The following is a 15,260-nucleotide window of genomic DNA, read 5'->3' on the forward strand; positions in this document are numbered from 1 at the left end:
AGCGAGTGCCTTCGTATGGTATACTGCGTGATCATGTAGTTAGTGACTATGCAATGAGCATGCTAACTACACGATCGTTTAGTGCGCGCTTTTAGCTAAACGATAAGCATCATATGATCCCACTTGATCATTTACCTCCAGCATCTACAAGATCGGTCAACCAACGCTACGCGGTAGAGTAAACAATTTTACCCATCATTTAACATTAACTAAACGATCGTTTAGTAAATACTACATGATCGCATAGAAAAATCTACACGATCGTTTAGTTAAATCCCAACGATCATTTACCTGAGGCTACACGACACGACCAACTCTTGGTCTTCTTCTTATTGAGAACTGCATCTCCATGCTTCAAAAATTCATCACGAATGACTCGATAAACTCAAACACTTTGAATTACAGACTTGATAACATGTTAATTATGCCAAAAAAAAATAGGGGCCTTAACAAATTAACACTTTGTAATTGAAAGAAAGCTTTAAACAAAGGAAACTAAACACGTAAACATTCATCAAAGCCATCCACAGACGCATTTAACAATTAAACGCATTGTAGAAAACCCACCACGACTGTAAAAGAAGTTCAAAACAGAAGTGAAATTTGGAATATCAGAACAACCTGGCTCTAATACGAATCGAAGGAAATCAGACATGAGGATTTCTATGAGTAGCAGAATGATCGTTCCAAATTTTATTCGTATATGAACATTAACAATTACAATCAAGAAATGAAAACATACTGGTCATGCATACAACGAAATTACAACATGCTTTTCTATAAGATCAAGAGATAGAATTATACATACCTTTGAAGACTCATCTTCAATCTCCTTTGATCATGAACGCTCGTTAACAGTAAGACGACAATCACCAATGCTCGAACACTACGACTGCTACACTACACGATCACAGCGACAACGAACACAACGTACTCCAAGAATACGAACACAATGAACCCCCACACGAACATCGCGAACTCAACGAACAACCTCCAATAAACCTCGACTATGTCGAGTTGAGTACGACACCACCACAATGGCTACCTTGGTATTCTCGATGTGAGAATCTAAAAGTGTGGGCTCTGTATGAACTTGGTTAGAGGAAAAGACTGGAGGAACAATCGTGTAAAAGATTGAGCAAATGGGAGATGACAAGTCTATAGCCTGGACGATGCCGAATTCTTTAACAAGTGTTATGCAATCATTTAGTAAAAGCTACACGATCGTTTGCTAAAAAGCAGCTAAATGACTATTATATAGAAACACTCCATAATTGTCTAGTCTTTCTTCAGCTGTCGTTTAGTAAATCGTATTTAGTTGACAGCCACCATGAGAACTTTCCAAGAATAGAAATCTTAAATTCAACAACTACTAAATTTAGGAAAATATTTTTTCTTTTATCTCACGGTTACCATGAAAACCACCAATAACCTCCCACTCAATTGATTATTGGAGAAAAAGAGATAATTATCCAATAATTAATATTATTATAAATATATATGATAACCAACTTACCACACTATATTTATAACTTATAATTTTAATATTTCATCTCATGAAACATGTAAACCATATCTCTTTTTCTATTTTATGGTACTGAATGTAAATCTGATTTACATTAATCCTCCACTTGATGTATCTCATACATCACACTGATCATATCATATATAATCGAATTATCTCTTGTCAATTTGAACATTTCTAATCAACACCAAGAACTGATCCTCAACTTGAATCCATTGAGCTATGAAGGGGACCTTATGGATCTGTAGCTCGAAGCTCCGATGGTACATGAATAACTAATTAAACTCTTTAGTCACAGGATCCACCATCCATTAATTGCCAGGTGCTCCACTAAAGACTGACATATGAACTCTCCTTACTACAGATATATTATGAGTCCATATCAATCAACCAATCAACAGTGCGATAACCCTTCACAGATCGCTCGCAAGTACAGCTGGGCCAATAATCGTTATACCCCTGTAGTACATCTACTCTTTAAGTACCACTGATCCCTCTAATGAACATAAGTCATAGTCCTACTATAACTGAGTCCTCTCTTCCAAAGAGAAGCTGTGGCCACTATGTTCAAGCTCTGGAATCAGCCCTTAAGGGAGCAATCTATCTACTTACCTCTGCTTCGGAGAATGAGTGAATTTCATCTTGTGTAATTGAGTTCTAAGCTCCCAAATCAGACAAGTCCCCAAAAAGGTAAGGATGTTGAGTTGGCAATCTGGCCACTCTCACCCATACTAATCAAAAGACCACCCTCAAAGGTAGGAGTTCCAAGACACTTAGGATTGAGGTTATATCACCAATGGTCATTTAGGTGAGATGTAACTCTCCAGTATCAACGGCGATATAAACAGAGACTAGTCATCTCGTGGTCCGATCTTATATAAACTCTTTGTATAGGACACCCCCGCTTGCATATCTCCACATGAATGGTCAGGATCTACCATCTGTAGTAGTTCATAATGTTGGGCTTTATATCCTAAAACTCGTGGTTTGTAAACAATAGAACTTATTCTAAAAATTCAATAAGTTGTTATTGAATATATTGTTTTTTATAAATCCAATAAACCTAAATCTCTTGAGTATTACATGTGTATTTGAACTTTATGTGGAGACATACAAGTTGATTAGGTTCGAGAAAATAGTCAAAATAATCTATAGTATATGAATAAGGTTGGGTGCCTTATTCTGGTAACATTACTGGATGTGGCCTACTCTGTAGTTGTTACGAAGAGTTGTAAAGTGCTACAAACGAAGTGATCCTAATTCGTTTATGTTGGGACATGAGGAATGGGGGTGTCTTGTGCAAATGAGTTTTGTGCAAGATCGGACCACGAAACCAGTCACTCTTACTTTATAACGTTGTTTACTGTTTAAGACTGACTATTTCAAAGTGATGACCTAGGTAACTTGACCTTAATCCTAAGCTAACTATGAACTCCTATTTGTTCGGGGTTATCCTTTGATCTGCAAACGATGAGAGTAGACCAACTGCCTCTACTCAACAAGCTTACTATTTTGGGGATAAGACCAGAGAATAGTTGGGGATATAGGGTGCAAGATAGAATTCACTCCTACCCGATCAGGGTTAGTAGAGAGGTTGTTCCCTTCAAGTGCTGATTCTGGGTCTTGAACAAGAGGCTTCACCCTCTCATTGGCCTGAGAGGGATACAATTTGTTGATTGGATCACAAATCAATTATTTATTAGGGGATCAGTGAGACTTAAGAAACAAGAGGTAATTTCGGGGGTAAAATAGAGATTCGACCCAACCATTATTACGAACAACCTGTGAAGGGTTAACTTACTAATCTTGGTTATATCGAGTAGACATAATATATCTACAGTGAGGGGAGTTCAGCTATGGGCTTTAGTGGAATGAGCCATTAATTAATGAATGGGGGTTAGATCGGTCTAATGAGTTTAGCCAATTAATCTCGGATTGTTGGAGCCCATGATCTGTAGGTCTGCGAGGTCTCCTAACTAGCTCATAAATGGATTAGCTCTAAAGTAGCGTGATAAGTTAATTTAAAGTGTTCAAATTAGAATTAAACGGAATAGGAGAAATAATATTTAAATTTGATTTAAATATTTGTAGATGGAATTGTGTAAAAAATTAATTTAATATTTGATATTAAATTAATTAGAATTATTTAAATTGTTTAAATAATTATTTATTAATTTTATTAAAAAATTAATTTATGAAATTAACTTTGTAAAATTAATAATATTTTCAATTTTATTAAATAAAATTTATTTATGAAATCAAAATTTGATAAATTGAAAAAGAAAGGAAAAAACACAAAAATGGAAAATAAGGATTTTCTATTATCTTCATGAAGTAGCTCACGAACAACCCACCTCTTCAAGCTTCATTAACTCCAAACATGAGTTGTATCTCATGCAACAAATCTCTTTGCATGATGGTTTGCAATATATTGAAGAAATTGAAGTGCTTTGAAGTGAATACAACTGATAGAATTTCTCTGAAAAATTCGTAGAAGAAGGGTGTTCTTCACGTTGGGTTGCTACTGTGAGTATTCTCCAAATTTCCTTAATTCAGGCTTATTTTGAGTCCCACAACTCAATCTAGAGCACCAAGAGGATAGTAGGGAAGATCTTGGGGTGGTCTACAATAAGATTCAGAGGAGATTTGCAGCTAGATTCAAGCTTAGAGGAAGTTCTTCAAAGGTATGTCATGAAACCCATTTATTTCTGCTGAAGCATGCTTTCATTTCTGCCAAAACTAATAAATTATAGTGCTTATGGATCCTGGTCACTTCCGGTGGACGATGGTATATTCCAACAACTGTATCAGAGCATCCTATAAGCATTCAATAAGGTTTAATTTTGGTCTGGTGGGTGTTTTATATGAGTTATATGAAATTGTTGTACTGACTACGAGACTTTGGGAGATTTAGGACACAAATCCCAAAAGTATCCATAGTGCCACCAGGATAAAGTACCTAGCCTTATCCCTATACTATAGACTGTTTAGGTTGTATCTTGAAAATTGATCCCTATATGTCTCCACATACAGTTCAAGACTCATAAGGTGGTCATGGACGTTAGTTTATTGGATTTCGGGTTAATAAGACAAAATAGAATACAACATAATCAATAAAATTTATTGAATTAACACTGATAATTCTTTATTGATGACGGTCAATTACTAATATTTACTATCTACAAGTTTTAGGGCATAAAACTGAACAAACTTCTACTTGAACTAAAACTTTAGTCAGTGGGTTGTACATAATATCAAAATCCAAAACAACAGGAATATGGTAAATAAATACAATAAACTAGAGCATCCATATACCCATTACACATCTCCCAATTCTCAGCACCTGGTACACCTCAGTAGAATGGTGTATTAAAAAGGAGAAATAGAACCCTGTTAAATATGGTTCGGTCTATGATGAGTTATGTTTCCTTACCTGACTCGTTTTGGTGTTATGTAGTATAGACTGCAGCTTACATTTTGAACTGCATTCCATCTAAAAGTGTTACTGGAACACCTTTGGAATTAAAGAATGGTTGTAAAGTTAGTTTATGCCATTTTAGGATCTGGGGTTGCCCAACAAATGTGCTTGAGGAAAATACTAAGAAATTAGAACCTCGTTCAAAATTTTGCCTATTTGTAGGTGATAACGGGTAGAACTGCACGTTATTATAGTGCAAAGTTATAAAACAATGCCAGATTGCGATGATAAAAATATACAATATTGCGTCTAAAAGCAATAAGTTCACAACATTCCGATCGCATGCATCCATCGCATTAAAATAGCTAACTTATGTATTTTTGTGCAGAAAATGCATTGACGCAAAGCAAAAATGCAATCCAAAGAAATTAACGTCCGAGCGCATTAAGGCCATGTGATCATTTGCACTCGTGAATATCTACTCAAGAAGATGGTCGCATAGAGCCGGCGCATCATGGTGGGCGCATTTGGGTGAAAAGCGTAATAAATCATGATGGGATTGAAAGCTGATGACGGTCGATTCCGAATTAAGTTGACAAGCCGTTAATGACACACTATAGCAAGAGACTTAGAAAGAAGAAAAATGATGAGGTACAGTATCGACACTTCATGACTATGTTAAAACAGTTGCATATTAATATTTCGTTCACTGAAGCAATTGAGGAGATGCCCGCATATGTGAAGTTTCTAAAAGATATGGTGACAAAGAAGAGAGGCACTGGTAAGTTCGCCATGGTGGCTTTGATGCAGAGTTCAAAATCTATTATCCCACCGAAAATGCGCGACCCTGGGAGTTTCACTATACCTTGCTCCATTGAAGGATTATACACGGTCAGGCGCTATGCAATCTCAGTGCCAACATTAACTTGATGCCCTTGTCAATTTTCAAACAGCTGAATGTGGGGCTACATGCGCCCACGACGGTGACTCTCTAATTAGCGGATAGATCTCTTGTGCATTCAGAGGGGAAGGTGAAGGATGTGCTGGTTACAATCGATAAATTTATATTACCAGCAGACTTTATCATCCTGCACTACGAAGCAGACAAAGATCTACTGGTCGTGCCCAGATTGATGTGCACAAAGGAGAGATCACCTTGAGCATGAATGGACAGAAGCTCAGGTTTGACATTATCCGAGCCATGAAATATCCTGATGAAGAAGACCTTAATGAATCCGACGATGAACAAAGTTTGAATGATGAAGAGAAGCCTGAAGATGAAAACGAAGATGAGAATGCAATCGCATCCATTGTATCACGTAATGCGATCATAGAAAAAACAAACAAGGAAGATGAGATGATCACATCCAAAGAAGACAATCTGATAGTGAATGAAGAAAGAAAAACAAAAAAACCGTCCTTAGAACAACCACCAACAATAGAGCTGAAGACCCTTCCTAACCACCTGAAATATGCGTTTCTGGGGTAGAATGAAAAGCTACCGGTAATCATTTCCTCTGCACCTAATGAAGACCAAGAAAATGCACTGCTGATCATTCTAAGAAAGTATGTAAAAGCAATTGGCTGGATGCTCGCAGACATTAGAGAAATCAGCCCCGCATACTGTATGCATAGGATTCGTCTCGAAGAGATTCACAAAGGATCGATCGAACATCAGCGTAGACTCAACCCTGCGATTAAGGAGGTCATAAAGAAGAAGATAATCAAGTGGTTAGACGCGGGCATCATCTATCCAATATCAAACAACACGTGGGTCAGCCCTGTGCAATGCGTGCCGAAGAAAAGAGGGATGACGATAGTCCTTAACGCAAATAACGAGCTGATACCGCAAAAGACCATCACCGAATGGCAGATTTGCATGGACTATTGCAAACTAAATGCAACTACCAAGAAGGATAATTTCCCTTTACCTTTTATTAACCAAATATTGGACCGTCTAGCTAGAAATGACTTCTACTGCTTCTTGGATGGGTATTCCGGTTATAACCAGATCGTGATCGCTCCTGAAGATCAAGAAAATACCACATTCACCTGCCCGTATGGAACATTTGCGTTTTGACGTATGCCGTTCGGCCTCTACAATGCGCCAAGCACTTTCCAAAGGTATATGATGGCCATCTTTTTGGAATATCTCAAAGACTCTATAGAAATATTCATGAACGACTTCTCTGTGTATGGGCAAACATACGAAGTTTGTCTTAACAACTTGGAGAAGATATTGAAAAGGTGTGATGAGACGAACCTTGTGCTTAATTGAGATAAATGACACTTCATGGTAAAGGAAGGCATTGTGCTTGGGCACAAGGTCTCTAGGGACAGGTTGGAGATGGACAAGGAAAAAATTGAAGCGATCGAAAAGCTCCTATCTTCAACGAGTGTAAAGGCTGTCAGGAGCTTCTTGAGACATGCTAGATTTTATAGAAGTTTTGTCAAAGACTTTTCAAAGATTGCATGACTACTGAGTGCGTTGATGGAGGCAGATAGAAAGTTTGACATTGATAGGCAGGCTGAAAGCTCGGCTGGTTGCACCTGTGTTGATCGCACCAGACTGGACACTGCCCTTTGAATTAATGTTCAACACAAGCGGTTATGCGATGTGAGTAGTGCTGGCACAGAAGAGAAAAACAATGCTACATCCCATCGCATATGCAAGTAAAACCTTGAATCCTGCTAAAAAAACTACAGCACCACAGAAAAAGAATTGCTTGCGGTGATATTTGCGTTGGAGAAATTCAGAGCCTATTTTTTGGAAACTAAAGTACTCATCCACACTGACCACTCGACAATAAAATATTTGATGACAAAGAAAGATGCAAAGCCGAGATTGATTAGATGGGTTCTCCTCCTCCAAGAATTCGATATGGAAATAATTGATCGGAAAGGGACGGAGAACCAAGTTGCGGACCATTTATCCAGATTAGAAAATCCAGAGGTTGACCGCAATCAGTCAGAGGTCAGAGCAATGTTCCCAGACGAGCAGCTATTTCAGATTGAAGAATTGCCATGGTACACAGACGTGGTAAACTATCTGGTTTGCGAGCAATTTCTCGAAGATTATACCGACCACCAAAAGAGGCGGCTCAATTATGAATGTAGATCATATTATTGGGATGAGCCAAATCTTTATAAGAATTTCCATTGTACTGAATACTGCTCACCAATGCATATTATCACAATGTCATGACTCGCCTTATGGAGGGCTCTTTGGAGGCCAACATACAGCAGTGAAAGTATTACAAAGTGGTTATTATTGGCCAACATTATTCTAGGACGTAAGAGACTAATTGATGAAATGTGACCGATACCAACGCACGGGTAATATTTCATGGAAACATGCAATGCCCATGAACATCATTATAGAACTAGAATTGTTCGACGTCTGGGGCATTGATTTCATGGGACCATTCCCACCATCGAATGGTCACAAATATATTTTGTTAACCGTCGATTACGTTTCCAAGTGGGTAGAAGCAGTAGCATGCGCTGCAAACGATGCGGCGATAGTCTCCAAATTCCTGAATAAAAATATTTTCACTCATTTTGGCACTCCACATGCCATAATAAGTGACGAAGGCTCCCACTTTGTCAATTACATCGTCAAAAATCTGCTGCTCAAACATAATATCCTCCATAAAGTGGCCACCGCATACCATCCACAGACGAATGGTCATGCTGAAGTGTCCAACCGAGAAATCAAGCTGATACTAGAGAAGATGGTAAAGCCTTCATGGAAAGATTGGGCAACAAAGCTGGACAATGCACTGTGGGCATATAGAACTGCCTATAAGACACCTACAGGCATGTCTTCGTATGCGTTGGTGTTTGGTAAAGCATGTCATTTACCACTGGAGCTGGAGTATAAGTGTAACGCATAAAATTAAGATATGATTGATGATGTTCTATGCTTGAAATGATGCGATACTACCACTAGATATGCGTTAATGATGGGTGTTCACGTAGTATGCCATGCGTTGTCACAAGTTTCCTTACGATAGAACCAAGTGTAATTTCATCGCAAGTTTCTCGGTGTGATCCGAGATCGAACACGAGGACTGATTTAGGTTATTGTGGTATGTTCATGATATATGTGACCAGGTTTTCAATCTTTAAAAATGTATTTGTACAGGTATATAAATTGTGATAAAATAAAGTAAAGCGTTAAAGATGCGATAATAAAATAAAATACAATAAACCTAAGCTAGATGATACAAGATACAAGCTTCATGTACAAGATGCTAGGGTCAAGGCTTCCTGTGAAAGTTGCGCAAAGACGTGGAATGCGCCGACAAGTCTTATGAACAGAATAGAAAGAGAAAGACAAATAATATAAACAACGAAAGTTCTCAATTGCGTTGAAATTACAAATGTTGTTCCGCTCTTCTCTTGGCGTACACCTTTCAGTGATCGGCCGCGCTCCCACATGCCTGTGGTGAAACAGAGACTAACGTAATGAACACAAGGTTACTTCCATGTTTGGAAGTACTACTCGCTTTAGTTAAAGCATTCTTCTGACCTTCTCTCAATAGATCAGAATGGCATCTTCACTTCTACTCTCACAGGTGAAGATGCCATCTAGCATGTCTTACCTAAACGCATTTTATATCGTTAACATAGATTAAGTACTTAGTTAATTCATATTGCTTATCAAGGAATTAAGAAGACATCATGAAGAAAGTGATTGATGGGTGAACGAAAATAGACAGAAAATGGTAAATGAAAGCTATCGAAACATTTAATACATCTATTAAGCATTTGATACATGGTGTGTGAATGAAAAGATAAAGAAAACATGAAATACAACGATGAAAGAGATAGAATAGATACAAACAAGTGTCAATGTCTTGGCACTGATTCGATGGAGATCTGCTTGTCGGATAAAATGGATTTGATGGTAGGAAGAGCTTCACTCTCAGGCTTGCTCCACCAGTAGTAGGGATCTTTGCACAGAGCTTTCAATTGAGTGTTTGGCAGGTTAGATTTGAGATTCACCTCTCGGCCTTATATTGTCTTTTTCCCGGATTTCTTCATTCAAGCACTCAGCTCAACCTTTTCTCTTAACAGTTTTGCAACATTTACCCCGTATCCCGTAGGATACTTTTTATCTGAAATCAATAGGGTATTTATAGGTGCAGCTCTTTGACTCCAGCCTTGTGGTCCCCACCTGATTGTCATGGTAATTCCGAAGATGGAGGGATATTATTCCTTCTGTTATGCAATAAGACCGTCAATTCTGCACAATCATTAGTTGTACACGTGTCTCAATCCTCCACTTTTGCGTTGCTCAGCTGCATCTTTCGATCATGGATTCACATGCGGTGTTGTTTTTATTACCGCATACGGTTGAAACACATCTCTGGATGACTATCGCATTGCACCATCATTGCAGTAATCGTCTCTTCATTGTTGATTGACGGGTGCAATGTGACAGAGATGCATTGATCAGTTTCTCGTGAGCCTTGAGCGCAAACGGTGACTTGGTCTCCTTCAATACAGAGTAAAATTCGGCTTGTCTTCCATCTTTATGGTGTTAGTGGGTGTAATTGCAAACATTTATAATTATTGTAATACTAGGCCAATTTTCATACAATCGGCGCATATTTACTAACTTTTGGCCGCAATATCTAGATAAGGTGGCATAAATAACTTGTATTTCTACAAGTTATCACACCCCTAAATTTAGATATATGCTTGTCCTCAAGCATATCTTCTACTAAGGTAATCATGCTCTATTCCTATCCTCTATTTTTGCGACGATTGGTTGCTCCGAATCTTACACTTAGGCACATTACTTGACATCACATTTTCCTTCTATCCTTGCTAATTCTTAGCAAGCCCTACTTTATTCTTCTACATGACAAAATTCTGCTCAAAGATGCTTTTCTAGTTTTCAAAATAGAATGTTTATCTCTTCTTTATCAAAATAACTTGATGTGTCTATATGCGGTGAGCAAAACTTTGTGTCATTTATTCAATTAGAGACTGTTGATCATGGTTACACTCTTCGTTTTGGTTTATCCCCACGGGTGTCATGCAGACATCCAACTACGGTTGTGTGCCAATTTCAATTTTAACTCATGATAATTAGAGGAGTTGTCTCTTGCATTCTCTTATTTTTGTTTTTGTTTCTTTCTTTCTTTTTTTTTTTTATTTTTTTTATATATATTGCGTTGTTCTTGGAACCCACATTCGTTTTGGCTTGCTCCTACGGGTGTCATACGAACATCTAACTACGAGCAGGCTCCTTTCATAACTAAACTCTTATCAGGTTGGGATAGTTTTGAGGTTTTCCCTTGCGTTGACATTGGAGTTTTGTAAATATATATATATATATATATAAATGAAAATGGACACATTTTCTTAACTACAGCATAATCTTGATCTCATCTGCTTAGACCTTCCCCACCCTCAAATTTAAAGATGAGCAAGGTCCTCATTGCGTTGTTTGGAGAGACTAGACAAATACTTAGAAGAAAGTTTCAAGAAGAAGGTTTGAGCAAAACTTTGAAAGATAAAAGATAAAGTACTGCTAAACTGAGAATTAACTAAGTGTTAGTCAGAATTTACTAAGTATGAGAAATATTTCTAAGTATAAACATGTAATACATCATAGCAATGCAATGAAGATCGTAAAAATAAGAGATTTAGAATGTCACAAAAATTGACAAAGGAAGATAAAGAAAGAGGCACAGGCAAAAAGTGGAGTGAATATATACTCTGGTTGTATTGACTATTAACAAAGTATACAAATAAATTACAAATGAACGCATTACAAAATTTTCTATTTCCTGTACAAGAGTCAAAGAATTTGATTACTTTACAAAAAATAAATGAATTAAATACAAATAAAGAATGGCCGCATAAAAAAAATCGTATTGGAAGAAAGTGTAAATACTAAGGTTGAGGAGCAGAGGGATCTGGTGGATTTTGAGGTGGTGTAGGAGGCGCTTCTTCAAAATTTAAGTGCTGCCAAAGATGTAGGGGCACCATTGGACCATGAAGATATGCGGTAAGAAAGTTGAAGTACTCTTGATTACGTTCCACAATCATTCTCTGGTGCATATGGACTTTATAAATGTTGCGTTGCATGTTGATCAGCGCCTCTCTTGATGTGGCGGCACTGTGTTGAATATCATCAATGCGCTCCATTACTACCTCAAATAATTGATTGAAGAAGTGTTGCTGTTGAGAGAAGAGTTGTTGTTGTTGGGAGAAGAAGGATCTCATTTCTGCTAACTCAGCAGCCATGGAGGTGATGGAGGGTTGTGCCTGCAATGTCTCGCCAGCATCGTTTTGGGGTTGGGCAGAGGTGCCTTTACCCAAACTGTGTGGGTCATCAACTTGCGGCAGTGGAATGGTGAGTTGCGGTGATGATGCTAATGGTGAAGGTGGGGTTTTTGGGTAAACAGGAGAGTTAGGGACAAGAAGAAGGTTTGTAAAATGCTCATGTAAGGGGGAAAAGGGTTGCGCTGGTGGGCTCGGAGGGCTTGGAGGCCAGATGACTAAGGGAAGAGGATCCATAGGTTCAAGATTTTGCGTTGTGACTCCTGCACCTTCTTTTTTCCCTTATCCCCTCTTCGTATTTTTTTTTGGTCTGGGTTCCAGCGGCGCATTCAAATCTATCGTAGGCCTCTTTGCTGGTAGCTCGGGGTAGTGTGGAGAATCTTTAAGGAGCATCCTCAAGATTTTTATGTTGATGAGGCTGTGGACTTCGGGCATAGGTTCCTCATCAATGCCTACACCCATAGACAGGTATAGACTTGAAATGATCCATGAGAAGAAGTACTGCCCCCGAACATGCCCCACTAATGCTCTGATCTGCCCCGCGATCAACTGCCCTACGTCGATAGGGATGTCGGGGGCTATGTAGTATGTTACCATGACCTGATCCCTTGATACAGTTCTGTCATGCGTCGTTGGGATCAGCTGCTTCTTGACCAAATAAACCCAGAGCCTTCCCTCCGGTAGCAAGGACTTGGACTCCAGGGTACGGATGCCTTTGAGCGAGATCGACCACTTCGTGCTCAGTTGCGTTAGTAACTTCAACGCGTCCTCTATCTACTCTTTTGTGGGATCATCAATAATCTTGTTCCCTGGTGCATTAGGGTTGTCTTTCATTTGATAAATTTCATAGATGTCCCTTGCGTTGAAGGATACTGTCTCTCCCTTAAAGGTCACCGCATCCTTATTTTCATGTAAGCACCCGTGGTAAAAGCTTCGCACTACCTGAGGCACTATGATGGATGGGCACTGACAGAATATGTCCCACCTATGCTCCACAATTACGTTCGTGATGAGGTTAGGTAGTGGAGTCGGCATAAGGTAGAAGCCCATCTCGATCAACATATCATCGTTCTCCTTTTTCTTTGATGATTGCTTCTTGGCCGCCGCGGGTTCGCTGCTTTCTGCTATGGCCTTGCCTTTTGCCTACGCAAGGCGGGCTTCTTGTCGTTCTCTCTTTTCCCACTGTCTGCGTTGCTCTTCTTTCTTGTGCTCAGCGAGCTCTTTTCCCTTGCTCTTATATAAGCGCTTCTTATTGGCTTCGCGCTTCTTCCTCTTCTCTTCCAACAACAATCTGTTCTCTTCTTCCTTTTTCCTCCTCTCTTCTTCCTCTTCTTCTTTTTCTTCTCTTGCAAACACTTCTTCGAATTGTTCAGAGGCCAGCAACAGGCGCTATTCCTCCTCGCGCTTTCGGATCCCTTCAAGTCTTGCAAGCTCATTGTTGCGTCGCATTTTTTCAAACTCCAATCTTCTTCTTCTATTCCCCTCTGCGATGATGAACTTGCCCCTCTCCATCTTTTCTTGCTTCTCTTCTTTTTCTTTTCTTTTTCTCTCTTTTTCTTCCAATGCTAAATTAATCTTTGAGGGTCAATTGTGGACCCTTGCGGTGCATTCTCCCTACGATGCCGCATTAGGGGGGTTCCCTCTGCTTCTTCTCCTTCATCCGTCACAACCAATTGTGTTGCTTCAAGTTGTGCCGTTTCCCCCCTATCCTCCCTTACGGAGGTTGATTCTCCATCCTTCTTAGGGCTCATAGCCCTTTGCCTTGCTTCTTTTTCTTCTCTCAGGCGCCTCTTTTCACGTTGGTGCAATCTTCTCTCCCCTTTCTTCTTCTTCTTCCTCTTCTTCTTGGCCTCTTCATCTTCATCATCATCCTTTTGCTCTTTGTTCTTTCTTGCCTTGCGATGATGTGAAGACTCCGCATCTCCAGTCTTCTTTCCCTTCTTCTTCTTCTTCTTCTTATCTTCCTTCTCAGCCTTTTCTGGCTGCTTCTCTCTCTTCTTATCTTTCTTCTCGGCCTCTTCTGGCCGCGCATCCCCTATAACCTCCCCCATCGCAATGTCAGGGGTCACTAATGCACCCTCTGCTTCCTTGGCCTTCTCGACTATGATCTCTTCTTCTTCTCTTTCCTTGATCGCAATTTCCTCTTTTTTTTTTCTTGGAGGTTCGTCAAAATTTCTGCGATGATAGTTGCCTTCTGAGTCTCCGGGATCAGAACATCATTCCCCTTTTCTTCTTCTTCAACCACCACTTCTTCCACCACCACTACTTCATCTTCATTGGTTCATCCGCCACTACCGCCGCCTCCTCCTCCGTAGGCAGTGGTTGGTTTACAACCCCTGCCTCGGGCAGTCCGCCTCCTTGCTCCAAGGTACTTAGGATGTTGCCAAACACCTCCATATCATCTCGTCTCTTCCTCTCGCTTTCAGTGGAGACAACAGGTGTTGGCGTAGGCATGCTCTCGGTGCTTCCTCCTCTCTTCAACACAGGAGGCCTAATGGTTAAGGGATTTCTCCGAGATCTTCCAATGATTCTGGGGATGGTATGGGCTTGCGCGGCAAGCCTGCGACTGGCAGCTAGGAATGCTGCCTCTCGCATGGCTACTTGATCAGGCGTAGAAGGTGAAGCGGATTGGTTTTGGTTTGGTCAGCCATGGATACGAGCTTGGAAGGGCTGATAAAAACTCGAGCTGTTCGGGAGAAAGAAAGTTTTGGGATGCAAGACGCTTAGGGTTTCTGGTTTGCCAAAGTGAGGTAAAGGGTTTTCAATGAAGGAGAAGGTCGGATTTATAGGTTAGGTCGTGGTAGGTTCCAACGCGATTTTTACGGCGACTGCCTCGAGCAGCTCAACAGGCGCATTGTTCTACCTCCCTCATTTATGGAATTTCGGAAAAAGTGTCTTTTTGTCTGCTAAGTCATAATTGCTAGGGATATGAATCGATTGAACTTCTTCCCAAATTACCAAACGAATTTTTCTTTAATATTTTATTTGAATGGACGCATGAAAAAGAATAATGCA

Source organism: Benincasa hispida, chromosome 11 (genome assembly GCF_027475165.1).
Source record: "Benincasa hispida cultivar pf3 chromosome 11, pf3_genome.v1.1, whole genome shotgun sequence".
NCBI classification, from domain to species: domain Eukaryota; kingdom Viridiplantae; phylum Streptophyta; class Magnoliopsida; order Cucurbitales; family Cucurbitaceae; genus Benincasa; species Benincasa hispida.